General features: G+C 38.0%; 1 long non-coding RNA gene across 2 annotated transcripts; it reads right to left on the bottom strand.

The window, feature by feature from the left end:
- Positions 1–110: 110 nt before the first annotated feature.
- LOC110143200 (uncharacterized) lies at positions 111–26,786 on the bottom strand. Of its 2 annotated transcripts, none has more exons than XR_011491883.1 (4): positions 26,549–26,786; positions 5,878–5,972; positions 802–5,307; positions 111–487 (listed from the first exon to the last, which is right to left on the bottom strand). It is a non-coding gene; the product is annotated as an uncharacterized lncRNA (long non-coding RNA). The 2 variants fall into 2 exon arrangements; XR_002315534.2 differs by having other exon boundaries at positions 1,631–5,307.
- Positions 26,787–27,097: the final 311 nt, after the last annotated feature.

The following is a 27,097-nucleotide window of genomic DNA, read 5'->3' as shown; positions in this document are numbered from 1 at the left end:
GGGGTTGCAAAGAGTCAGACACAACTGAGCAATGAAAGAACAACAATGGAAAAAATACACTTCCTCTCCCCCTCCCTTTTTTTTTAATTGGGGGCAGTAACACAATGGCATCAGGTATATATTTTTATTTGATCTCAGGTTACACTTAAAGGATCTTATATTACATTGACTAGAATTTTTGTTTATTGTAATTGAGGTGATTGATGATGCTTCTACTAATTCTGAAACAATCCAATGGACATTATCTTCATGTTGCTAAAGATATAATGGCATCTGTTTCCCTAGCTGATTCGATCTGGCTGAGGCGGAAAAATAGCTTAGTTTAATTTTTTTATTTGTGTCCTTATTAAAAAAGAAGAAGAAGAAGAAAATGGTGACTTGAGCCCATCCCCAAAGCTTTAACCAATTGACTATGATTGAATACTTTTTCTTATTACTGCTCGCTGGGATCTTCTTATGAAATGCACACTTCATTTTTATCCAGGACCTGGGGATATGGGGCAACAGAAGAATATTACTTGAAATTCGGCACACTACTGTCTATAGAAAGCTGCACAGCACAATTGTGGAAGAGTTATAATTTTAATTCTTTTTACCACGACAAGATTATTCCAAAGTTAAATTATCATTCTCTCTTAAACCAAACAGCATTGTGGCGGTTTTAGTAGGACAAGGTGGCTTATTGTAATTGGTAGGATCTGTAGATTCCTATGCTGAAATTTAGATCTAAGTATTTCCAAATTAATAGGGTGATTGGAGAGGAGGGATATATTTGCAATCTGTTTGGGCTGAAATGGGTACCTGGTGCCACGAATCTGCAGGCAGCAAGCCATCATTACGTTTATTACCGCCTCCGTGATAGCCAGGTCAAAGCACCTGCTCTTCCTCTGGATTCTTCAGGTAATCCCTATCAATTAATTCTTGAAAAACAGTAATGACCTGACAAAGATGTGAGCTTTTATAATATTGAAGAGGGATGCCTTTGACATTGGGCAGTGGAAATGCTGTACTTGCCAAATCTGAAAGTTTTCAGAACAAGGATGCATAGCTGGAATGAAACAGAAATGAGTTCTGTGACACAACAGAATCTGCCACAACCCTGTTTTTTAGTATGAGTTTCAACTCTGATAGTCTCTGTTTATAGAGTCTGTGTCAATTGTAGGGTTTGATTATATAACTCATTCAGAGATTCTGGGCTTGTGATTTTGTTAGCAGCATCTTTCTCATTTTGCATAAAAAGGAAAAACAAAGCCAAAGAAGTCATTTTCCCCAGATGATATAATGGGGGTATTAAAGTATATAAATAAGTAAGCATTGAGAATACATATATTTAGGACTGGAAAAAAGCACAAAAATTCAGAACTACAGTAGAATCAAAAGTACAAATTTACTTTGTGTGCACTACCTAGCAGCTTATATTTCTAGTATGTGATATGTCTTCTTCCTAATAGAAATTCATGATGAAACAGATCAAACAACTTGGCAAATCTTTCAAAGTGGAAAATTGAAAATTTTGTTCATGTTTCTCGCAATAGCAACAGAGATTTTTTTTTCTACACTTTATACTGTCAGACCAAAAATAATTAAATACATTTAGGTAAGACCAAATTAATCAGATTAGAGCTCTCACCAAGGAAGACCGGAACATGCGTTTCTCTTCTTTGTTTTATGATGCATCTGGAGGAAAGAGCCTGATATTTGAATGTGTGGCCAATATTTAACAATTGAGAGACTTCAAAGAAAAAATATAGATTGTTAAGTTTTTCTTGAAAATTCAAATCTGGCAACACAGGAGCTTCATTTCCACCTATGAACAAAAGGCTTGATTTGAGCAGCTATCCAACCAAACATAGTCTCTCCCCCATTTTCCACAATCTCCACCCAGCCCACTTGCCCACTTTAATTATCAGAGTGATCATCTTGCCGTCCCAGTTGACCTTCCCAGCAATCTGTGGTTCAAAACAGGAACAGCCATACCCTCTGACTCTCCCCCCCTCTCTGGTCTTTGCAGAAATCTTTCTTGGCCGTGCCGACCACCCTACCATCTCCCATCTTTATTTTCTGGTTTCTACCCCTAGACTTGGCTAGGTCATCCCCTATTCAGGAAATCTCACCTTGCTCCAATCCGTGTTTTTCATTTGCCTAAGACAAAAACTTCCTCCTGGGTAGCATTTCCCATTGCTCTCAGCTCTGTCTGTCCTGGTTCCAATTCTAATTCACATTCCTTCCACACTTTGATACATAATCCATTCAACAAAAGCACATGGTATCAAGAATCAAATTACTATTGACTGAAATAAATGTATTTCAATTACACCATTCTCCTCACCAATTTCTTACATGACATTGCAAAAGACATGCTACAGGTACTCATAACTCCCCTTCGAGCTACGATTTGGCCCCCGCCATTAGATATTTATATTAATTGGTCATTATTTATATTAATTTCTCTTTGAGTGTTTCCACATTTCATTCTTACTTCTATACCCACTCTCACTAAATAAGACAGAAACTTTGTGAGGTGAAGGACAAAGACCTTTTAGTTCTCGGTTGCCCTGTAAGAACAAGGGATACAATACTATGAGCCAAGTCTAGAACCCTATCTTTTGCCTCAGAATTCTCATCACATTTTGCACCATTTGCAATCACTTATTACGGTTTATTTCATATTAAATAGTAATAATGTATACTATCCTCAAAGGCAGGCATTGTGCCTTATTGAATTTTTTATTCTCCTTAAAGGTAATCACCTTTCTATGTATTTAAATTAAGTAAAACTAAGCTGACGTTAAAGAATATTGATAGGTTCAATGACGTGAGAACAACATGAGAATATCAGTCCCTGAGATTAATATTTAAACTCACCAACAACTCATCCAAGACTCACACTCAGAGCTTGAAATATCTGCAGATCCCCCAGGACAAGGAATCACAGACAGGAAGAGCCCCTGACTTTGATGCTTTCGGTTGCTAAGTTGTGTCTGACTCTTTGCGACCCCATGGACTGTTGCCCACTTGGCTCCTCTGTCCATGGGATTTTCCCAGGCGAGATTACTGGAGTGGGTTGCCATTTCCTTCTGCAAGGGGTCTTCCAAACCAAGGTCTCCTGCATTGCAGGTAGATTCTTTACCACTGAGCCACCAGGGAAGCCCCTTGAAGGCCATGAGCAAATGTGCAAGCAGGAATTATTCATAGGACAGCACTCCTATATGCTTTAAGATCATACCCACTATCACCACATAATTGGAGACCAGGTATTTTATACCACTAGCCCTTCCTTTGATTTAAGGCCTTAAATTTTGTCAATCAAATAGACACACATCTGAATTATTTTCTGATGACACTGGAATGGGAATCCGTTTGTCAGTGCATCTAACCTGAAACAGTCCTTCAAGGAAAGGGGACACAAATGAATATATTTTGATTTAGGAGCTGGGAATGAGAATAAAGTGAGAAGAGTTCTGAAATGGAGAATCTTGACAGGATAACTGTTACATTAGGGCCAGAAATGTACGGAGCATGCATGCATATGTGTAAGTCACTTCGGTCTTGACTATTTTCGACTCTATGGACTGTAGCCTGTTAGGCTTTTCTGCCCATGGGATTCTCTAGGTAAGAATACTATACTGGATTGTCATGCCATCCTCCAGGGAATCTTCCCAACCCAGGGATCAGATCTGTGTCTCATATCTCCTCCATCGGCAAGTGCGTTCTTTACTGCTAGCACTACCTAGGAAGCCCAAGGTATAGAGTGTGTGTGTGCTAAGTTGTGCCCCACTCTTTATGACTCCATGGACTATAGCCTGCAGGTTCCTTTGTCCATGGGATTCTCCAGGCCAGAAGAGTGGAGTGGGTTGCCATTTCCTCCTCCAGGGGAATCTTCCTGGCCCAGGGATTGAACCTGCATCTCCTTAGACTCCTGGATTGCAGGTGGAGTCTTTACCACTAGCACCATCAAGGTATGGAGAGAAATTGTTTATTTTTGTAAAGGGCTTTTGTGTGATCTTAAGCATAATCATGTGGGGTTGCTCCCCAAACTTTTGCCAAAGCTAATTGATTCAAGGTGAACTGGGGTATCTCAAACACTCCCCAGAGTGCTTTTCTTTTTTTTTCTATTTTTCCTAGACTAAATGAAAAACAAAAAAATCTTAAAATCCTATGTCCATTTTTTTCAAGTTGTATGTTTCATGTATGACTTCAAAATAAGAATGCAGATGAAAAGAACCTCCACTGGTCATTTATGCAGAATTCTTGGGGAGATGACACACCTTCAAAAATGTTGAAGGAAACTATTAATCCAGAAGGAAAAGAAAGGCACAGAGGAAGAATGATTGGGAAGAAGGGGGGAAGGGAAGACAGAAGTTTAAGATATTGCATTTAGCTTTCCCTGTTTCTAATTGTTACACCAAATTCTATCTGTTCCAAATATGCACTTTTCTTTCAGGCTTTCTTTCTACTATACCATTCTGTTTCTTGCTCCCTCTATACCCAATTCACATGTATAACACACACACACACACACACACGAATTTACTTTCCTTATTCTGTTTATTTCCAACAGCAGAAACAATAACCAGATGGCCAGAAGATACATGAGATTATAAACTCTTGTATGAATAGCCCCAAAATCAGGTGGACCCATGTGTTTACTGGAAGACACTGGTGTCTATGTCTCTGTCCTTAGGATCTGCCTTTAAGATTTCACATTTTGTGTTTTGGAACAGGCTCCATTAGAAACTTTGAGGAGAGAAAAGGACAATCTCAAAAAAAAAAAAATAAAAACAAGCTACCGCCAGTTATCATTTGGAGGACCTTGAACATGTTTCTTAGACATCATTTTCCCTATTTTATTGACAAAGAAAAATGAAACTGCCTGACGGGATTATTGCAAAGGTTGATAACATGTGAAATCACCAAATAGGGTGACAGACACATAGTGAAGACTATAAATAGCTGTTTCCTCCCTCTTCTCCACCATTTATTTACTTGGCTGTAAATGAGTTCCAAGAGTCCCTTGCAGAAATGATAATAAACTTCGTGTCTTTAACCAAGTCAACAGGAATTTTCACTTTCGTTACATCAGGCATACGGAAGACTTGTAAAAAACAGCAGTATAATGAGAAAGATGAATGGATTGTCACAGCTACCTCCTTGAAGAAGGCTTCTGGGCAGCAGAAGAAGCAGATTCCGTGGTCAGCAGTTCTGTCTTTCAGAAGAAAACAGACAAAGGAAGTCTCCAGAAATCTATCTTGGGTAGAGACACTCTCTTCAGAGTGTCAATATTTCTTGGATTCTTCCTCCTAGATCCTTAAAAGATCATAGAAGAAATGAAAAAGCATAGAAGTATTTTTTTCCAAATATATTTCAGTGTTCCTGTCAATATTCACTTGGGATCCACCATTGATTCAGAGATCGTCAGAGGACATGTGGTCCAGATTAATAGCCTAAATTAATTAATTAGCTTCACTGTTTCATTGCCTTCACTTCTCTTCCTCTGTCTTCCTTTCCCGCATCCCTCCCAATTGCTTTTCCTCTGTGTCTTTCCTTTCCCTTCTGGAGGAATAATTTACCCATCCTTGATGATTTGTCATTCCCCCAAGAATTTTGCATATATGAGCTGTGAGGTTCTGCTAATTTACGTTCCTATTTTGAAGTCATATATGAAACATACAGCTAGAGAAAAAAATTGGTATGGGATTTTACAATTATGTTCCTTTTATTCTAGGGAAAAAAAGTAAAAAAAAAAATATGGGGAGCATTTGAGATAACAATGAGAAACCACAGTGCACCCTGAATCAATTAGCCTTGGCTCAATTTTGGGAGCAATCACATGAGGTTGGTCAAGGAATTTACTGTTCCAAGTTCAAGAAGACTCACCACATACTGGGAGGGGAGGCAAAGTCAGTGGGTCAACAGTTATGATTTCTCCAGGATCACCATTTTGATCACCATTTTCTCCAAATCTATTTCTACTGCAGTAAGATGGAGACAAGGAATAATTTACCAGCTGTACCCATCAATTAATTACAGCGACTAAAGGGTCCTCTGAAGCTCCAGAAAGGCATTAGATTTGTTTACATTTCAAGGAACGCCTCCAATCTAGGTGAAGATGCTATTGGCCAGGCTAAGTTTTAATAAAAAGTAATTACATCCGTCATGCCTTTTCAAAATGGAGAATAAAATAATGAGAATGAAGAGGTGATTCAATACATGGAAATTGAAAAATATATTGAGAAGTCTCTTTCTTCCTTTTCCTCTGCATCCTTTCTCCATCAACTACTCATGTCTCCTCCTCCCAATGGGAAGGCCGCTGAGCAGAAGACAATCACCATGAAAGCAGCTAATCATGGGGGTTTTGCCAGTTAATCAGTATCTCTGTGGCTGACCATTGTTTACAGAGGGAAGGGGTCTGCAACATTCTTGATCTCAGATCCTGGAGGGCTGCAAGTCAGGGCCTTCGGCTCTCCAGCAAGCCCACTGCAGCCTCGATTTAATTAACTGCCTCTCCCTGCCCTGGTGTGACTTGCATGGCCGGGAAGGTGTTTCCCAAGGAAATCAGAATGGGGGGCAGAGCAGGAAAGAAGGGGAAAAAAAGGTGAGTTCAGGAGGGCAATGAGGCGGGGGTTAACAACACTGCTTAAGATCAAGGGCTGGAGTGCTGAGATGCTGCCAGACTTGAAAACTTTAATTTACTGTCACTGTTAGCCCCCTTTGAGGTTTATGGTGGTATTTATACACACAGCATCAATCACATGAAACAAGGAGGGGATTTATAGTTTGTTTTAAAGACTGCAAATGCAATGTAATGCAAATAGCTTGCCTCATGGGCATTTACGTTTAATGGGAAAATTACAGATGCAAAAGATTGGTAGAACAAATTTTAAATTGACTTTATTACATCTAGTGCTTTTCAGAGAATACTATTAAAAAAAAGAAAGATATGGTAATGGAGTTCTACACTGTAGCCTAACAACTTAAATTCCACTTAACTGACTTTTTTTTTCTTTTCTTTCTTTTCTTTCTCTTTTTTTCTTATATCTTCCTGCTTACATTACTCTTATAATAACTTTGGTTTGAAAATTCTCCAGGACCATAAACTGATTAGAAATTTCATTTGTCTTTATTTCATTTCAAATACTTTACTTTCTAAGCCCACCCAAATAACAGATCCATATAACACACCAATATATGATATCACTGTGGCATATGCATTTTTAACCTTTAACCATGACTCCTTTGTATATTAATATGTGAATGCCTTTAGTCAAGATTTAAAGTTTTAGGATAGATCAGTTCTCTTATCCTCATTTTCTCAAAACATATTTGTGTGCATGTGCACATGTGTGCACACAAGAGGTAAAATGGTTCTTTGACAACTGAACATTTTTGGTAAAGATATTTTCCTGATCTATGAACACCAAAAGTTTTCACATGATGGTCATTGAGTTATTTGCATGGGATGACCTGGTGGGTCAGTTTCTACTTTGGCCAATGCCTGATCCCTTTGCCAGAGCTGACATTTAAATTGGTACCACTTGATCAAAGGAAAGGCAAGGGTTAAATAGGTAGGTGTCAGAGCTTTGCTGTTGCTATTGGATGAAGAAGCTCAATCTTCACCTGTGCAAAAGCAGTCTTCTTTTCAGGTAATGAAAAACATTTCCATGGATAATATGTTGTTGTTGTTTAGTCGTTCAGTTGCTTCCAACTCTTTGACACTCCATGGACTGTAGCCCGCCAGGCTCCTCTGACCTTGGCATTTCCTGGGCAAGAATACTGGAGTAGGATGCCATTTCCTTCTCCAGGGGGTCTTCTCAACATAGGACTAGCCCTGGTTAGAAGTTGCATCTACACTATAGTCTAAAAAATTGTTTGCTTTATGTTGATTTGTTCTTTATTCTGCTCTGTTTTACAAAGGGTTTGGGGTGGCTTCTAAACATGCATATGACTCGAAATAGAAGAATTTTGCAGATATATTCTATTTTTTAACTCTGTAACTTTGTCTCATGAAACCCTATTTTTTTAATATATTTTTCTCATATATATATATTCACAGAAAACTCTTTCAGTAAAAATACTGTTATGGAAAAAAAAAAATACTGTTATGAATGCACACATGACTTGTAGAATTGTCCTGTTTTTGCAACCATTTGTTTACATTCTAAATAATGAGCAAATAAAGTTAGAAAGAAATACACCTTTTCAAGAAAGTCATAGTTTCTTGAGGGTGACAAGGAAGTTCCTGTAATGTTATATTTGTCCTCCAAATCCTTCTGCAGTAAGACTAATAGTGAAGGTTGGATTTTATTGTGCGTAACAGTGAAATTCCAACTAACAGCGGTAAATGTAAGAATTTGATCTCTCCTGTTTCAAGCAAATTAAGGTGGCTATAGTGGCCCTCTTCCACAAAGTTCTGAAGAACTCACATCCTTCCGAGTTTTTTGCTTTTTCGTATGTGACTGCCACTCTGAAAGTCACTTCCTGTTTAAGATGGCGGCTTCGTTTTTATCCGTGACGTCTTCACTATAACAGAAGGGTGGAGGAAGGGACAAGGAAGGCCACAATGCCTCTCAGTCCCTGCTTTAAAGACATTTCTCAGAAGTTGCATACACTTCTAGTTTCACCTCACTGGCCAGAAGTTAGTTACATGGCCACACTTAGCTTCAAGGGAGGGAAAAAATGTGTTGTTATTTTTTCTGACAGCTGTAAATTCAGTTAAAACTCAGGGATTCTGTGCTAATGTAAAAGGTAGAGGGTGAATATCAAAAGATGAACAGCAGTATATAGCAATATATAATAGCAGTCTATACCAGAATCAACAAAATTGTTTTTACCCATTTTTTGATTCATACTAAGGGCTTCCCTTTGGCTTGGCTGGTAAGGAATCTGCGTGCAAGTGGGAGACCTGGGTTTGATCCCTGGGTTGGGAAGATTCCCCTGGAGAAGGGAAAGGCTACCCACTCCAGTATTCTGACCTGGAGAATTCCATAGCCTGTATAGTCCATGGGGTCGCAAAGAGTCGGACACAACTGAGCTACTTTCACCTTCACTTTTTATTCTTTACATTCACAGTTGGGTTATAATCTGTGTCTACTGAAGATGACCAGAAGAGGCAATTCAGTTGTATGAAGCTTTTGTCATCTTAACACCTTCCATGAGATCAGTATTTATGTTTTTAGCATTAATGATATATTATGTTTTGATTTTTAAAAATTATACAGGTCCAGGCTTGATTTCAAGATCTGTATCATTAGCTTTTTAGTTTACATCAAGTACAGTCGCTCAAAGTTGCTTCAAGGCAAAACAACATGCATGTATTTTTTCCTAATTCAGCAAACAGTTGGGTGGTTGGGGGACATATTTGACCAGTTATATCAACACCAAAATTGTCTAACTAGCTTCCAGTCTTCTACTCCTTTATGCAAAGTCATCTGGTATTTACAAAGACCCCACCATTTGCAAGACATTGAGCTTAATCAATTAATTCATTTAATCCTGGGGGTGGAGGAGTAGGTGGTGGAAAGATATGATTCACCACCCCTCTATTCACAGATGACACTCTGAGGATTACAGTGCTGTGCTTAGCTGCTCAGAGTAGTTAACGATATGCTAGTTACTATCAGAACCAACATCATTGGACTGAGAGAATCAGGCTGACTGAAGGAGAACAAATGAGGAACACCTCAAAATGAGTATTTGGACAGAAATGAAAGAAAAAAAGCCATGAAATTTATATTAACAGTGCAATGTAACTACACTCAAATGATTAAGGCGCCTTAAAAGGCAAGTTACCAATTAAGACTTAAACCTTTGATCTGTGAATTTGCTAGTAGCCTTGAATTATTAAAATAAAAGCTAAGAGACACAAATAACTTCATTAAATTGATCTCTCAATAGACAGCAATACACCTGTTAAAGATAAATTATGAAAGGGTAAAATGTCTTCCTATGAAACTGCTTCCTGTTTTTGTTTTGTTTTCCTTCATAAAATTAAAGAGATCTTTCCCCAAAAAAAGAGCATATAGTTTACAGTGAAAGATGCAGTTTTTTCCCTTCAAATTTTTTTCATCTATAGAAAGCATTAGAATTTTATCCAAACTGGACCTGAATAAAATTTTCTACAGTTTAGGGGACAAGGGTGGGGGATGAAGAAAATACACAAAATTTGTAAGATACACAAATATCTTACAGTTTTACAATATTTACAAAAGTCTGTGACCATATGAACACATTGTTCAGGCCTCTCCCAGGTCCTGGAAAGAGCCAGGCAAGTGAGGGCCCTGAATCACTCACTGGATGGCAGATCTAGATAATGAGATCCAGCTCTTGTCTCAGCTCTAGTTAATAAGCCATGCCCACTTGAGCATCAGTACAGTATCAGCATCTTCCTGCAAGCACCCTGTTTTCCAAAAAGTGCAAACTTATCCACCAGAGTCAGATTTCATTTTCTACACTTTAGTAGATGCCTCTAAATGTTATTTTCAAGAGAAATAAGAACAAAGTAACCTGGATGGGTGTTCAAACATGAGTTTGCATCAAGTGAGGGGATATGAGATTTCCCTCTATTATTCTAAGTACTTCAGGAAATTCTAATTTTCCAATAAGCACATCTTATTTGTTCTAATTTTAAAGTAGTTATAGGGGAAGTCTTCATCCCAAGAAAAATGACTGTGATGCATTTTTATAATTTATTGACGTATAATTGATTTACAATGTTATTTTCTGCCATACAGCAAAGTGACTCAGTTATATACATATACATATACACATACACATATACATATACATATATACATACACATATATGTGTGTGTGTGTGCTCACTCAGTTGTGTCCGATTCTTTGGGGCTCTAAGGACTGTAGCCCACCAGGCTCCTCTGCCCATAAAAATCAGGAATATTGGAGTGGAGTGCCATTTCCTGCTCCAGGGAATCTTCCCAACCCAGGAATCAAACCCACATCTTTTGCATCTCCTGCATTGGCAGGTGGGCTCTTTACTACTAGCGCTACCTGGGATGGACTATATATGCCATATATATATATATATATATATATATATATATATATATAATGCCCTTATATATATAATGCCCTTATGTATAATGGGCATCCCAGGTGGTGATATATGTATGTGTGTGTATATATATATATGTATATATATATATATATATATACACACATTCTTTCTTATATACTTTTCCATTATGGTTTATTGGAAGATATTGAATATAGTTCCCTGTGCTACACTTTAGGACCTTGTTGTTTATCCATTCTATATATATATATATATATACACACATATGATAGTTTACATTTGCATATTATGCACATATATAATAGTTTACATTTGCTAATCCATAACTCCCAATCCATTTTACCCATATGATGCTTTTTTTATAGACTAAATATCTACCAAGTTGCCCTCTCTTTTCCCATGTAATTAGCTATGGAAGTAGTTTGGCTTCTAAAGCAGGAGGGTGAAGCATCATGTAACTGTTAAACACTCTCTACTCTAAACTTTCTGCCATATCAGGATCATCTAGGACTTCGGGAAAAGGTCTTCAGAAAAGCCAGCTGCTACCACTCCAATGCCATCATGATGTCTTAGAGAGAGATTCTAAAAGTAACACCACAGAAAATCATAAGCACCACCTAAGACTTTGTTAGGAATGTACGTTCTTGGGTCCACCCTTATATCTCCTGAATCAGAAACTCTAGGAGGGAAAACCAGTAATCTATGTGATGCTGATCTACATTCAAGTTTGAGAACTATTTTCTAAGAGGAAATCTAGGCTAAATACTGGCATTTGATATGTCTGCCATGCTCTGCTCAGTCACTTCAGTCATGCCCAACTCTTTGCAACCCCATGGACTGTAACCCACCAGGCTCTTCTGTCCATGGGATTTTCCCAGCAAAAATACTGGAGTGGGTTGCCACACCTTCCTCCAGGGAATGTTCCTAACCCAGGAATCGAATCTGCATCTCCTGTGTCTCCTGCATTGCAGGCAGATTCTTTACCTCTAAGCCACTGGGAAGCCCACTTGATAGGTTTAGTTCACCCCTGTTCAATAATGGCTCTAGTTAATGGACTGTTTTCTGTGATTAACTTCTCCAGACTTTTCAATTTGGAAATTTTATGTAAAATCAGTGAGAACTACAGATTTAAAAAAAAAATCTGTGGGTATGTTTATATTTCCTTTGCTTTTTTAATTTTCATTTTTAAGTGCAAAAAGGGAAAGGAAATTAATCCCCATATGTCACAATTCATTACAAAAGAAACCTTGGAAAGATACACAGAAAGTCAGTTAACTGATGACAGAAAGTAGGCCCATGACCATGGTACCCAGATGATGGGGTTTTAGGAGTAGCAACATTTTTAAAGAAATATTTTCTTTTCCTTTTTCTTTTCTTTCTTTCTTTGTTTTTTGTTTATTTATTTCTGTGTAAGGACATTCCATTTTTTAAGTCTGTTTAATCTTATCATATTTTTTCTAAAGTATTTTAGTACCAAAAAAAATGTATTTATTTCCAGTAAAAGAGAATGGTTTTTCCCAAGGATATATTGTTGGCAAGCTTATACGAACATTTTAACCACAAATTATAAAACATTACTTAGTGCAGGGTCTTTGCTTGAAAAAAGGCCTTGGACAATTAAAGTTATATATCGCAAGACTTTCACAAATACCTGTTTTTGCTGACTAATATTCCTTGTTTGCTTGTTTGTTTTTAAGTTTCTGATTCTTCGTTGAAACTGTAAGCCAGATTCACTGTCAGCCAGACAACATTCTCCATGCAGAAATGTTACCATGGCCCTGGCAGCCAATGCAGTCCTGCCCTCAGGGAGTTTCTATTCTAGTGGAAGAAATGGACTGTTAAGCCAACACACATTTCTTGTTTGTGGATTTTTTGATGATAGCCATTCTGACTGGTATGAGGTGTCATCTCGTTGTAATTTTGCTTTTGGCTCTCACCAAAAAAATCTACATACAATAAATGCTGCTGGAGAAGGGTGCAGAGAGGAGGGAAATCTTCTATACTGTTGGGCTTGTACTTAGCCACACACTTGTGTCTGACTCTTTTGCAATCCTTGGACTATAGCCTTCCAAAATACTCTGCCCATGGGAATTTTCAGGCAAAAATGCTGGAGTGGGTTGCCATTTCCTTCTCCAGGGGTTCTTCCTGACCCAGGGATCAAACCCGCAACTACTGTGTCTCCTGCACTACAGGCAGATGCTTTACCCTCTGAACCATCAGGGAAGCCCCCTATCCTGATGGTGGGAATGTAAATTGATGCGGCCACTATGGAGAACAATGCAGAAGTTCCTTAAAAAGCTAAAAATAGAACTGATAGCAATCCCACTCCTGGGCATAAACCCAGAGAAAAACAGTCTGAAAGAATACACTCACCCCAGTGTGCATTGCAGCACTGTTTACAGTTGCCAAGACATGAACACAACCTAAGTGTCCATTAACGGAAGAATGGATGATGAAGATGTGGTACATAAATGCAATGGAATATTGCTCAGCCATTAAAATGAACAGTGCTACTTGCAGTACATGAATGGACCTGGAGATTGTCATACTGAATGAAGTGAGTCAGATGGAGAAAGAGAAATATTATATGATATCACGTATGTGGAATCTAAAAAAATGATACAAATGAACTCACCTACAAAACAGTAACAGATGCACAGACTTCGAGAAGGAACTTATGGTTACCAGGGCCAGGGGTAAGAGTGAGTGGGGAAGGATAGGGAGTTGGGACTGACATGTGCACATTGCTGTATTTAAAATGGATAACCTTATGTATGCTTCCCTGCTGGCTCAGCTGGTAAGGAATCTGCCTGCAATGTGGGAGACCTGGGTTCGATCCCTGGTTTGGGAAGATCCCCTGGAGAAGGGAAAGGCTACCCATTCCAGTATTCTGGCCTGGAAAATTCCATGGACTGTATACTCCACAGGGTCACAAAGAGTCAGACATGACTGAGCAACCTTCACTTTCACAAGCTTATGTATAAAAGGACATGCTGCACAACATAGTGGAGAAGGCAATGGCACCCCACTCCAGTACTCTTGCCTGGAAAATTCCATGGATGGGGGAGCCTGGTGGGCTACAGTCCATGGGGTCGCGAACAGTCAGACACGACTGAGAGACTTCACTTTCTCTTTTCACTTTCATGCGTTGGAGAAGGAAATGGCAAACCACTCCAGTGTTCTTGCCTGAGGAATCCCAGGGATGGGGGAGCCTGGTGGGCTGCCGTCTATGGGGTGGCACAGGGCTGGACACGACTGAAGTGGCTTAGCAGTAGTAGTACAGCATAGAGAACTCTGCTCAATATCCTGTAACAACCTAACTGGGAAAAGAATTGGAAAAAGAATAAATACATGTATATGTATGACTGAATCACTTTATTGTATACCTGAAACTAACACAACATTGTTAATCAGATATCAGTTCAGTTCAGTTCAGTTTAGTTGCTCAGTCACGTCTGACTCTTTGTGACCCCATAAATCGCATCACACCAGGCCTCCCTGTCCATCACCAACTCCCAGAGTTTACTCAAACTCATGTCCATCGAGTCAGTGATGCCATCCAGCCATCTCCTCCTCTGTCGTCCCCTTCTCCTCCTGCCCCCAATCCCTCCCAGCATCACCCTTTTCCAATGAGTCAACTCTTCACATGAGGTGGCCAAAAGTATTGACGTTTCTCCAATGAACGCCTAGGACTGATCTCCTTTAGGATGGACTGGTTGGATCTCCTTGCAGTCCAAGGGACTCTCAAGAGTTCTCCAACACCACAGTTCAAAAGCATCAATTCTTCGGCACTCAGATTTCTTCACAGTCCAACTCTCACATCCATACATGACCACTGGAAAAACCATAGCCTTGACTAGATGGACCTCTGATAGCAAAGTAATGCCTCTGTTTTTTAATATGCTATCTAGGTTGGTCATAACTTTCCTTCTAAGGAGTAAGTGTCTTTTAATTTCATGGTGGCAGACACCCTCTGCAGTGATTTTGGAGCCCCCAAAAATAAAGTCTGACACTGTTTCCACTCTTTCCCCATTATTTCCCATGAAATGATGTGACGATATGCCATGATCTTAGTTTTCTGAATGTTAAGCTTTAAGCCAACTTTTTCACTCTCTTCTTTTACTTTCATCAGGAGACTTTTTAGTTTCTCTTCACTTTCTGCTATAAGGGTGGTGTAATCTGCATATCTGAGGTTATTGATATTTCTCCCAGCAATCTTGATTCCAGCTTGTGCTTCTTCCAGCCCAGTGTTTCTCATGATGTACTCTGCATAGAAGTTAAATAAGCAGGGTGACAATATACAGCCTTGACATACTCCTTTTCCTAGTTGGAAACAATCTGTTGTTCCATGTCCAGTTCTAACTGTTGCTTCCTGACCTGCATATAGGTTTCTCAAGAGGCATGTCAGGTGGTCTGGTATTCCCATCTCTTTAAGAATTTTGCACAGTTTATTGTGATCCACACAGTCAAAGGCTTTGGCATAGTCAATACAGCAGAAATATATGTTTTTCTGAAACTCTCTTGCTGTTTCAATGATCCAGCGGATGTTGACAATTTGATATTTGGTTCCTCTGGCTTTTCTAAAACCAACTTGAACAACTGCAAGTTCACGGTTCATGTACTGTTGAAGCCTTGTTTGGAGAACTTTGAGCATTACTTTGCTAGCGTGTGAGATGACTACAATTGTGCAGTAGTTTGAGCATTCTTTGGCATTGCCTTTCTTCGGGATTGGAATGAAAACTGACCTTTTCCAGTCCTGTGGCCACTGCTGAATTTTCCAAATTTGCTGGCATATTGAGTGCAGCACTTTCACAGCATCATCTTTCAGGATTTGAAATAGCTCAAATGGAATTCCATCCCCTCCACTAGCTTTGTTCATAATGATGCTTTCTAAGGCCCACCTGACTTCACATTCCAGGACATCTGGCTCTAGGTGAGTGACCACACTATCGTGATTATCTGGGTCATGAAGATCTTTTTTGTACAGTTCTTCTGTGTATTCTTGCCACCTCTTCTTAATATCTTCTGCTTCTGTTAGGTCCATACCATTTCTGTCCTTTATCAAACCCATCTTTGCATGAAATGTTTCCTTGGCATCTCTAATTTTCTTGAAGAGATCTCTAGTCTTTCCCATTCTATTGTTTTCCTCTATTTCTTTGCATTGATTGCTGAGGAAGGTTTTCTTATCTCTCCTTGCTCTTCTTTGGAACTCTGCATTCAAATGGGAATATCCTTCTTTTCTCCTTTTTTCTCCTCTGGTAATCAGCTATACTCCAATATAAAATAAAAAGTTGAGAAAAAGAAAAACAAAGCCCACACACATGCACTTTTAGGTGATGGTACCTGGGTGAGGAAGAACAAAGCGAAGGTGGGAGGGGATGTTATGAACTGGACTGTGTCCCCTTTGAATTCATATGTTGAAGTCCTAACCTCCCATAGCTCAGAAGTGACTATATTTGGAAGCAGGGTCTTTAAAGAGGTGATTAAGTTAAAATGAGAATATTAAGATAGGCTCTAATCCAATCTGACTTGTGTCCTTATGAAAGAGTAGACTCACAGAAAAAAGACCTCTGAATATACAAAGAGAAGACGTCCACCTGCCAACCAAGTTGAGAGACCTTTGAGGAAACCAATATGGCAGACTTCTTGATCTTGGATTTCTAGCTTCCAGAATGATGAGAACATACATTTCTGTTGTTTAAATCACTCTCTCCCAGTCAGTCGCTCCCATCAGGAAGCTTCCATAAGCCTCTTATCCTTCTCCATCAGAGGGCAGACAGACTGAAAGCCACAATCACAGAAAACTAACCAATCTGATCACAAGACAGCCTTGTCTAACTCAATGAAACTATGAGCCATGCTGTTGTAGAGCCACCCAAGACAGATGGGTCATCAGTGGTCCCCTGGAGAAAGGAATGGCAAACCACTTCAGTATTCTTGCCTTGAGAACCCACGAACTGTATGAAAAGGCAAAAAGATAGGACACTGAAAGATGAACTCCCCAAGGTTGGTAGGTGCCCAATATGCTACTGGAGATCTGTGGAGAAATAACTCCAGAAAAAAATGAAAAGATGCAGCCAAAGCAAATACAACACTCAGTTGTGGATGTGACTGGTGATGGAAATAAAATCCGATGCTGTAAACAGCAATATTTCATAGGAACCTGGAATGTTAGATCCATGAATCAAGGCAAATTGGAACTGGTCAAAAAGGAGATGGTAAGAGTGAATGTCAACATTTTAGGAATCAGAGAGCCAAAATGGACTGGAATGGGTGAATTTAACTCAGATGACCATTATATCTACTACTGTGGGCAAGAATCCCTTAGAAGAAGTGGAGTAGCCATCATAGTCAACAAAAGAATCCAAAATACAGTACTTGGATGCAATCTCGAAGACAACAAAATTATCTCTGTTCATTTCCAAGGCAAACCATTCAATATCACAGTAATCCAAGCCTATGCTCTGACCAATAATGCTGAAGAAGCTGAAGTTGAATGGTTCTATGAAGACCTACAAGACCTTCTAGAATTAACACCCAAAAAAGATGTCCTTTTCATTATAGGGGACTGGAATGCAAAAGAAGGAAGTCAAGAGATACCTGGAGTAACAGGCAAATTTGGCCTTGAAGTACAAAATGGAGCAGGTCAAAGACTAACAGAGTTTTGCCAAGAGAACGCACTGATCATAGCAAACACCCTCTTCCAATGACATAGGAGAAGATTCTATGGACATCACCAGATGGTCAACACTGAAATCAGATTGATTATATTCTTTGCAGCCAAAGATGGAGAAGCTCTATACAGTCAGCAAAATCAAGACCAGGAGCTAACTGTGGCTTGGATCATTAACTCCTTATTGCCAAATTCAGACTGAAATTGAAGAAAGTGGAGAAAACCACTAGACCATTCAGGTATGACCTAAATCAAATCCCTTATGACTATAAAGTGGGAGTGGGAAATAGATTTAAGGGACTAGATCTGAAAGACAGAGTGCCTGATGAACCATGGATGAACATTCATGACACTGTACAGGAGACAGGAATCAAGACCATCCCCAAGAAGAAGAAATGCAAAAAAGCAAAATGTCTGCCTGAGGAGGCCTTACAAATAGTTGTGAAAAGAAGGGAAGTGAAAAGCAAAGGAGAAAGGGAAAGATAAACCCATTTGAATGCAGAGTTCCAAAGAAGAGCAAGGAGAGATAAGAAAACCTTCCTCAGCAATCAATGCAAAGAAATAGAGGAAAACAATAGAATGGGAAAGACTAGAGATCTCTTCAAGAAAATTAGAGATATCAAGGGAATATTTCATGCAAAGATGGGCTCAATAAAGGACAGAAATGGTATGGACCTAACAGAAGCAAAAGATATTAAGAAGAGGTGGCAAGAATACACAGAAGAACTGTACAAAAAAGATCTTCATGACCCAGATAACCATGATGGTGTGATCACTCACCCAGAGCCAGACATCCTAGAATGCAACATCAAGACCTTACATCTTGGATGCAATCTCAAAAACGACAGAATGATCTCTGTTTGTTTCCAAGGCAAACCATTCAATATCACAGTAATCCAAGTCTATGCCCTGACCTTAGAAGCATCACTGTGAACAAAGCTAGAGGAGGTGGTGGAATTCCAGCTGAGCTATTTCAAATCTTAAAAGGTGATGCTATAAAAGTGCTGCACTCAATATGCCTGCAGACTTGGAAAATTCAGCACTGGCCACAGGACTGGAAAAGATCAGTTTTCATTCCAATCCCTAAGAAAGGCAATGCCAAAAAATGTTCAAACTACTACACAACTACACTCATCTCATACACTAGTAAAGTAATGCTCAAAATTCTCCAAGCCAGGCTTCAACAGTACATGAACTGTGAACTTCCAGATGTTCAAGCTGGATTTAGAAAAGCCAGAGGAACCAGAGATCAAACTGCCAACATCTGTTGGATTATTAAAAATGCAAGAGTTCCAGAAAAATATATACTTCTGCTTTATTGATTATGCCAAAGCCTTTGACTGTGTGAATCACAATAAACTGTGCAAAATTCTGAAAGAGATAGGAATATCAGATCACCTGACCTGCCTCCTGAGAAATCTATATGCAAGTCAAGAAGCAACAGTTAGAACTGGACATGGAACAACAGACTGTTTCCAAACAGGAAAAGGAGTATATCAAGGCTGTATATTGTCACCCTACTTATTTAACTTATATGCAGAGTACATCATGAGAAATGCTGCGCTGGATGAGGCACAAGCTGGACTCAAGATTTCTGGGAGAAATATCAATAACCTCAGATAGGCAGATGACCTCACCCTTAAGACAGAAAGTGAAGAAGAACTAAGGAGCTTCTTGATGAAAGTAAAAGAGGAGAGTGAAAAAGTTGGCTTAAAACTCAACATTCAGAAAACTAAGATCATGGCATCCAGTTCCATCACTTCATGGCAAATAGATGGGCAAACAATAGAAACAGTGAGAGACTTTATTTTGGGGGGTCTCCAAAATCACTGCAAATGGTGACTACAGCCATGAAATTAAAAGACACTTGCTCCTTGGAAGGAAAAATGTGACCAACCTAGGCAGCATATTAAAAGGCAAAGACATCACTTTGCCAACAAAGTTCCATCTAGTCAAAGCTGTGGTTTTTCCAGTAGTCATGTATGGATGTGAGAGTTGGACCATAAAGAAAGCTGAGCAACAAAGAATTGATGCTTTTGAAATGTGGTGTTGGAGAAGACTCTTGAGAGTCCCTTGGACTGCAAGGCGATCCAACCAGTCCGTCCTAAAGGAGATCAGTCCTGAATATTCATTGGAAGGACTGATGCTGAAGCTGAAACTCCAATACTTTGGCCACCTGATGTGAGGAGCTGATTCGTTAGAAGAGACCCTGGTTCTGGGAAAGACTGAAGTCAGGAGGAGAAGGGGACAACAGAGGATGAGATGATTGGATGGCATCACCAACTATGGACATGAGTTTGAGTAAGTTCCAGGAGTTGGTGATGGACAGGGAGACTTGGCGTGCTGCAGTCCATGGGATCACAAAGAATCAGACTTGACTGAGTGACTAGACTGAACTGAACTGAAGTCACTCTTCTGGGTGCTAGGTTATGGCAGCCTCATCAAACTAACCCCAAAACTCTTAAAGATGAGAAGAGATGTTCTCTCCCAGGAGTATCTGTGCACTGACATTCAGTGCGGGGGTGAAACATAAATCGGGGTGTTGCTCACTTGAGGCCAAAGGACCAGTACAAGTTTCTTATGCACATGACCTTAAACCACAGGCTAACCACCTTTTCAATTATTCTTATAGTTTCTTTATTCCTGGATGGCCATTTCTTTACAAAGAAGCCAAGTTGAGAGGTAGACGCTCATTTACCTACTAGAAAACTCAACTACAGAAAAGACTTATTCTCATAGATTTTCATAATAGTACTGAATTGAAACTTGTATCTCAGTAAAAATTCTAATAAGTGCCTGACTCCAGCCCTCTGATTTGCTCAGAAATGATGGTAATCTTAAAAGTCACATCTAGTTATACCACTCTCTACTTTTATAGTAGAGTGGGCTCATGTGTGCTTTATTTTATCACAAAATGCTATTATTTATTTAAATTTTGTACAGAAAATCTACAGTGATTGCAAGTTGTAAAGTTTCTATGTATTATTTTTATGATTTTAAGTTTTATATAGCCTTGGCTTGATATAATGCTGGTATCTCACTGTTAGGTTAGTCATCTGATGTCACTTTACCCTGGTTTCTTTTGTTTTGTTTTTAAATTTATATCAATAAGCATATCCTTGAGTAGTAGAATGGCTTCTTCAACAGACTGCCATTATGTGTACTTCTCACAATCTGGCATCAGAAGCTGTCAGTCTGCATTGCAGCAGTATTTTGAAACTAATTAAAAGAGGCATTATTCCTCGCTTCTTCTCTACAGACTGAAGACCTGCTCTCATCTGGGAACTGCCCAGCTAGAGCTGAAGGCCAAATCTGGCTTGAATTTATCCAAAGAGTGGCTTTAGTGTTCACATTTCAACACTGAATGGGCTATTGAATTCCACTACCACCCCCAACAAGCCTCTTTCCTTCTTGAAGGTTGACTGTCTCCCACAAAGGAATCTGTAGATTTTTTATTATCTTATTAAAAGCTTTGTAATGGACTATGATTAGGTGTTTTATCTTATGCATGTAGTGATGTAGCATTGAATAGAATTAAAGACATGCGAGACTGGTACATGCCAGAAGAAAGAAAGAAAACATTTTGGTATAATTTTGTATGGCCAGGCTGATTTTGAGACATAAATGTGATCCAGCTTATTTATCTTACAAGTTGACCCAATTTGGGGTCCAGTTCAGAGTAGACCAAGATGCTTTTGAATTTGTTCAAAATGTATCAAGACCTGATTCTTGTGTGAAGTTTTCTTGGGACACATCGGTCCTCATGGACATCTCCCCTTCCTTATGACCACTGAAATAATGGTTGTATTTGGGTATTTAGTATTTAATGCTATCTAATTGCTCCTTACACATACATTCTGCTTCCCCCAGTTGGCAGAGAGATGTCTGAGTCCAGAAATATATGATAAATTCCTTCTGGACCATCCTGATCTCTAGGAGTTTGCTGCTTAATGAGTAAGGAAATGATTAGAAAATGTTGGCTGGTAAATTAATGAATCATTTTCTTCCTTGAGAGATTTTGCAGGCAGTTGTCACTGTTTTTTGGTTTTTTGTTTTGTTTTGCCTTAGTGTCAAGTTCTACTACTATTATGTCCCTTGAAGGTTGGTATATGCACTTTATGTTTTTTTAAATAATATGGAAAAACTTTGATATCTATAAGACAGGAATTTAGAACAATATTTCATTCTCCTAGCAACTTTAGGAAATGAGATGGTATTGGAGGAACAAGCTCCATAAGGACAGAAATATACTCACTTTTGAATTCTTAAGGAGGACCATAATGCATGGAAAATAGTAGATGCTTAAAAATATTTACTGAATAAATGAAGGTGGAGGGGAGTTTTATATGATTTCAAATAGCAATGCATACAGCTATTTCTTGTGTTTGCAAAAAAATATAACAATTATGGAATGACTCCCATTTCTTCACATTTAAAGAAAAATTTTTACTGAAATCCTTGGGTCAAAAGGTTGAATCTTTCAAAAGGCATATTAGGAGGGAGGCAGAGGACAGAGAATTGGCAAGACTGATTTTCATGAGGAAAAAAAAAAAATCAAGAATTTGTAGGATTAGATACAACATGCAAGACGTAGAAAAGACTGGAGAGGAAATAAAAATTCAAGCAACAGGGCTGCAGGCTAAGAGCCTGTAGGTCTATGGGTCAGGACTGGGGCAGAGCATCTTGAGAGAAGGAACTTTAATGACAAATGTATTTTATATTTTAAGTTGTATCCTCTACTATAGTGTGAAGTTACTTCTCACATCACCCTGATCACCCCAAACCCTCAATAAAGTCTGTGTATGCATTCATCCCAAGCCTACTGCTAATGCTGCTTGTGAAAAAAGCAAATTAAAGGGATTAGTGGTCAGTGTGTACAGAAATGAAGCAATACCTACTGTGACTGAGACCTAGTACTGTGTAGGCAGAGATAGTAGGATCAAAAGAAACTAATCTTCTAGGAATTCATAGAAATCTGAAAAAGGCCATTTTATGCAAATTTGATGCATAATTTTAGGAAAAGTTTTTCAAATCATTTTTGCTAAGCTTTCCAACCAGAGGGTCACCTTAGTTAATATTCAGGCTGCAAATGAATTAATGCTTTATTTTATACTAAGAAATATACTTTCTAAATAATGTATATATTTAAAGTATACTTTTTCTAGTTACAATTATCAATTTCAAAACTTCTAAACTAATATTAGCAAAAAGAAGAAAATGAAAAATGCTCATAAAGTCCTTCCCCTAAATACAATCAATTGTAGTTTGAGTTTTTGTCCAAATCCTAAAATTGTGGCTGCCCTATGACTTAAATGCACTGAAAATGACAAGGTTGCAATTCCAGACCTAATCTTTAAGAAGACCCTCCGACTTTTTCTCTTAAAACTTTTCTTTGCTAAGTGGACAAGCCCAAAGCTTGTTACCATGAAGAAGAGATGTTAGTTGTCCTAGACAAAGCTGTCTTAGACAAGGCCACAGTTCATCAATTTACACAAGTGTGAAAGAGCCCAGTCTAAATCAGCAGAATGAGCTCCCCAGACCACAACTGACATGAATAACTCTAGTCTTATCCAGAATAACCTCCTAGCTGACCTCCTCCAGACTCATGAGAAATACTGAATGTTAGTTGTTTCAAGCCAATGGATTTTAGAGGAATTTTGTTATGCAGCATTCGCTAACTGCCACATGTCATTTTATAGGTAACAAAATCAGCTTCATTAAAGATTAAACTACTTTCTTATGCAACATACCATATAAAGACAGAATTAGAAATTCAGTCCATGTCTTTCATGTCCCCACACAGTAACTGATTTTTTGCCCTGACACATATCTTCCTAAAATAGTTTTTACATATTCCTATTTTTGATACTACATCTAATTTAAATTTCCCTTTATATTTCTTCTGATGGCTTCAATATTGGATATAATTTTTCTTTATATTAAATGTATACACTGCTTCTCTCTCAAATTTTAACTTTTTCTTTTTGGTGGGTTTAGGTTTAGATATTTCATTATATTCTACATGTTCTCTGAATGAAAGTCACTCAGTTGTGTCCGACTCCTTGCAACCTCATGGAATATACATTTCATGGAATTTTCCAGGCCAGGAGCAGGTAGCCTTTCCCTTCTCCAGGGAATCTTCCCAACCCAGGGATCGAACCCAGGTCTCCCGCATTGCAGGCAGATTCTTTACCAGCTGAGCCATAGTTCTATGTTAACTTGAACTCAAAATTTGTAAAATAATATTAATATTTTCTACTACTTCAAGTTATTTTCCTTTATATACACACAACATTGTTCTTTGGTGTCTGTCATGTTCAGGGATAACCCCAACCAATGACCAAAATCTTGAAGCAGTCTTTAACTTCCTCATCTCCATCATGAATAATTAATATAGGATAGATTTCTCCTTCTAGATGTCTCAGGTCATCCATTCAAGTCCATGGACACATCCCTAATACAAGTTGTTTCTATCAGCACATAATGCTTTCACATTCCATGCCATCCTCTGTCTAGTGGGAGAGAGTGGAAAGCTAAAATCTCTAACCCCCAGAATTTTTTTTTTTCAGTTATAGACGTGAATTAGTTCTGTCACTTTGGTACCCTTACTAGGATTTAGAAAGCAGAAGGGAAGACATTCATCAGATCCCTGACTCCTTTTTGGCTGTCTATGAAAACTAGGCTGTGGAAACAGGTTTGGTAGAAGGAGGGTTCTAGTTTCCAGTCTCCACAAATTCCTGAGTTCTGAGAGGCATTGCAACTAAAGCAGTGGCCTCAGAAACAGTAACTTTGCTGCCAGGTCCATTCTTTCACATTCTGGGAGTTTCACTGGATGTCCAATGTAGACCCCATTCCTTCAGTGTTGCTAATAATGTTGTAAATACTTAATTTCTTGTATTAAATTCCAGTTTCTTTTCAATGGCTGGAGTAATTTCTAAGAAGGTGAAAAATACGATGACAACCAATTCTGGAATACAGAACTTTGTCCCGCCAAAATGGAGAATATAGATTTTATTCAAATGTCACTCCATCATTTATAGTTGTATTTCTCTGAATATAGTTATACCAGGATCAATTAAGTATTGGTGGAAAATGAAAACCTTCACCCCTAATAAATTATAATCTTTAAAAAGGGCCTAGATGTATGCATTCCCAGAAGCACCTCAGGAATTCATAAGAATCTCATTAGAAATATGAGAATCACTGATTTATAATAATTATGCAAGTGTTAGACTTCAAAGAAAATCTCAATAAACAGAAACTGCATGAGTTCCATTTATTATGCCACACTATTAATAACAAAGCATTACATTATAAAAATGCATTACTGAGTTTATGCATCCTACCCACTATATTCTCTCAAAGAGGAAAGGAAAATAACATTACAAACTTGTTAGGCAGTAATATACATTACATCATTACATCATTACATAACATCAGGCAATGTATGTAGCCAAAGATGTATTCAGAAAGAAATTTGCAGATGCAAACACTTAAGTTATTAAACAGGAAAAAATAAAGTCAAATAAAGAAGTTAAAAAGAGAATGATAAAATGAAAACCAAGGAAAGTAGGAGAAAAAAAATATAAAACTAAGGCAATATGAATAAATTAGAATAAAGAAACAAAGCAGTACTGAAAATGAATTTAAGAATTGATGTTTGGGGGAAATATTCTAAAAATTGTCAAATCTATTCACAAATAAATACAAAAAATATAAAAGTGTTTTAATGAAAGCATTAAATAACATAGAAAACTTTTAATATTTTGAAAATATAAAAATTTTAGAAACTTTTCTGAGGATGTATAAACCACCAAAATCAATTCTAAAATGGTTTGTATACATTTGCATGCAAACAGACAAAAGACAGAGGAAAAATGACAAGTGTTTGAGGATCAACCAAATGGCAACTCACTCAAGTATTCTTGCCTAGAGAATTCCCAGGGACAGAAGAGCTTGGAACACTAGTCCATGGGGTCGCAAAGAGTCAGACGCAACTGAGTGACTATCACTCAGTCACAAGATGCCTATATTATTTTATAGGGGCATTTCTTTTTAATTTTCCCATATTATGAGCCATTTTGAAAGAAAGTGAAAGTGAAGCCACGCAGTCGTGTCCAACTCTTTGCGACCCCATGGACTATAGCCTACCAGTCTTCTCTGTCCATGGGATTTTCCAGGCAAGAATACTGGAGTGGGATTTTAGAGCATGTAAAAAGGGGAAACACTGCTCATTTCATTTTTAAAGGCAATAAATCCCCAATATCTTAAAAGTTAGCGAAGATAACACTGAAAGGAAAATAGCAGATTCATCTCAATGATTAATATTATTAAAAATATTATTAAATAAAATTCAATTAAATCAAGTATATTATCACAGTAAAAATAATCAACAATAATTTAGTCCTTGAATATAAGGATGATTTAACATAAAACAATATGCTGATATTCATAACACCAATAGATCAAGGAAATAAAAGCATTACTAAAATAGACTATGAAAAGTCACTTGAAAAATTCAACACTGTTTTAATACAAGATAATTTTATTCTATTTTGAAGCCTCTTTCCATTTTCAGTTTTCAATAGCAAAGTTTACATTTACTTACACAACATTTGAGGTTTGCCTTTTAAGTTCACATAAGAGTTAGAATGTCCCCATACCCCTAATATTAACTTAAATCATTCAAAAGTTTTTCACCAGAATTACCTGATTTTTAAAGGAGTCAATAAAATTATTTAAAGATAAAGTAAACAACTGCCAAGAAACTGCAAAAAAGCAAATGAAATATTCTTGCACCTATTAAGAGATTTGCATCAACAAAACCAATATGGAGGACATACCAGTATTCACAAATATCCCATGCTCCTCTACGTCAGCGTACCTCCCGTCTTCTTAAGGGTAGTCATGGTCATGTGACTAGCTACTGGCCAGTGCAGTAGTGACCCCTGCCCATTTTAGGCTAAAGCATTTTTTTATGCTTTAAACTAAATTATGTCAAAGCTTAATTCTCCAATTCCCCTTTCCTTGACTAAGGCAAGTGCAATTGTGAAAGCATTTTCTGATAAAAGGGTGTTCCAAGATAAATTCAATATGGTTACTGAGTCAACATACAAAGGGTAACTTCCCTGGAGAATTGCCTAGACCTGCAGAGGGCTTTGCATGATGAAGAAATAGATGTTTACTGTGTTGAACCAAGATTTGGGGGTGGTTACTGAAAGAATCAATATTTTAAAATAACAACTTTCTTCCATAATAGCTAGATGATACAGTGGAAAAAGCTATTACACTATAATAAGCATTACAATAAATATTTAAGCATTAACAAAAATATTCATGACTCTATTAAAAAGCAAAACTTTACTTAAAATATAAGAATTTAATAAATGGAA

Source organism: Odocoileus virginianus, chromosome 16 (genome assembly GCF_023699985.2).
Source record: "Odocoileus virginianus isolate 20LAN1187 ecotype Illinois chromosome 16, Ovbor_1.2, whole genome shotgun sequence".
Taxonomy (NCBI): domain Eukaryota; kingdom Metazoa; phylum Chordata; class Mammalia; order Artiodactyla; family Cervidae; genus Odocoileus; species Odocoileus virginianus.
Note: the sequence above shows the minus strand (reverse complement) of the source record. Positions and strands in the feature narration are given on the sequence as shown.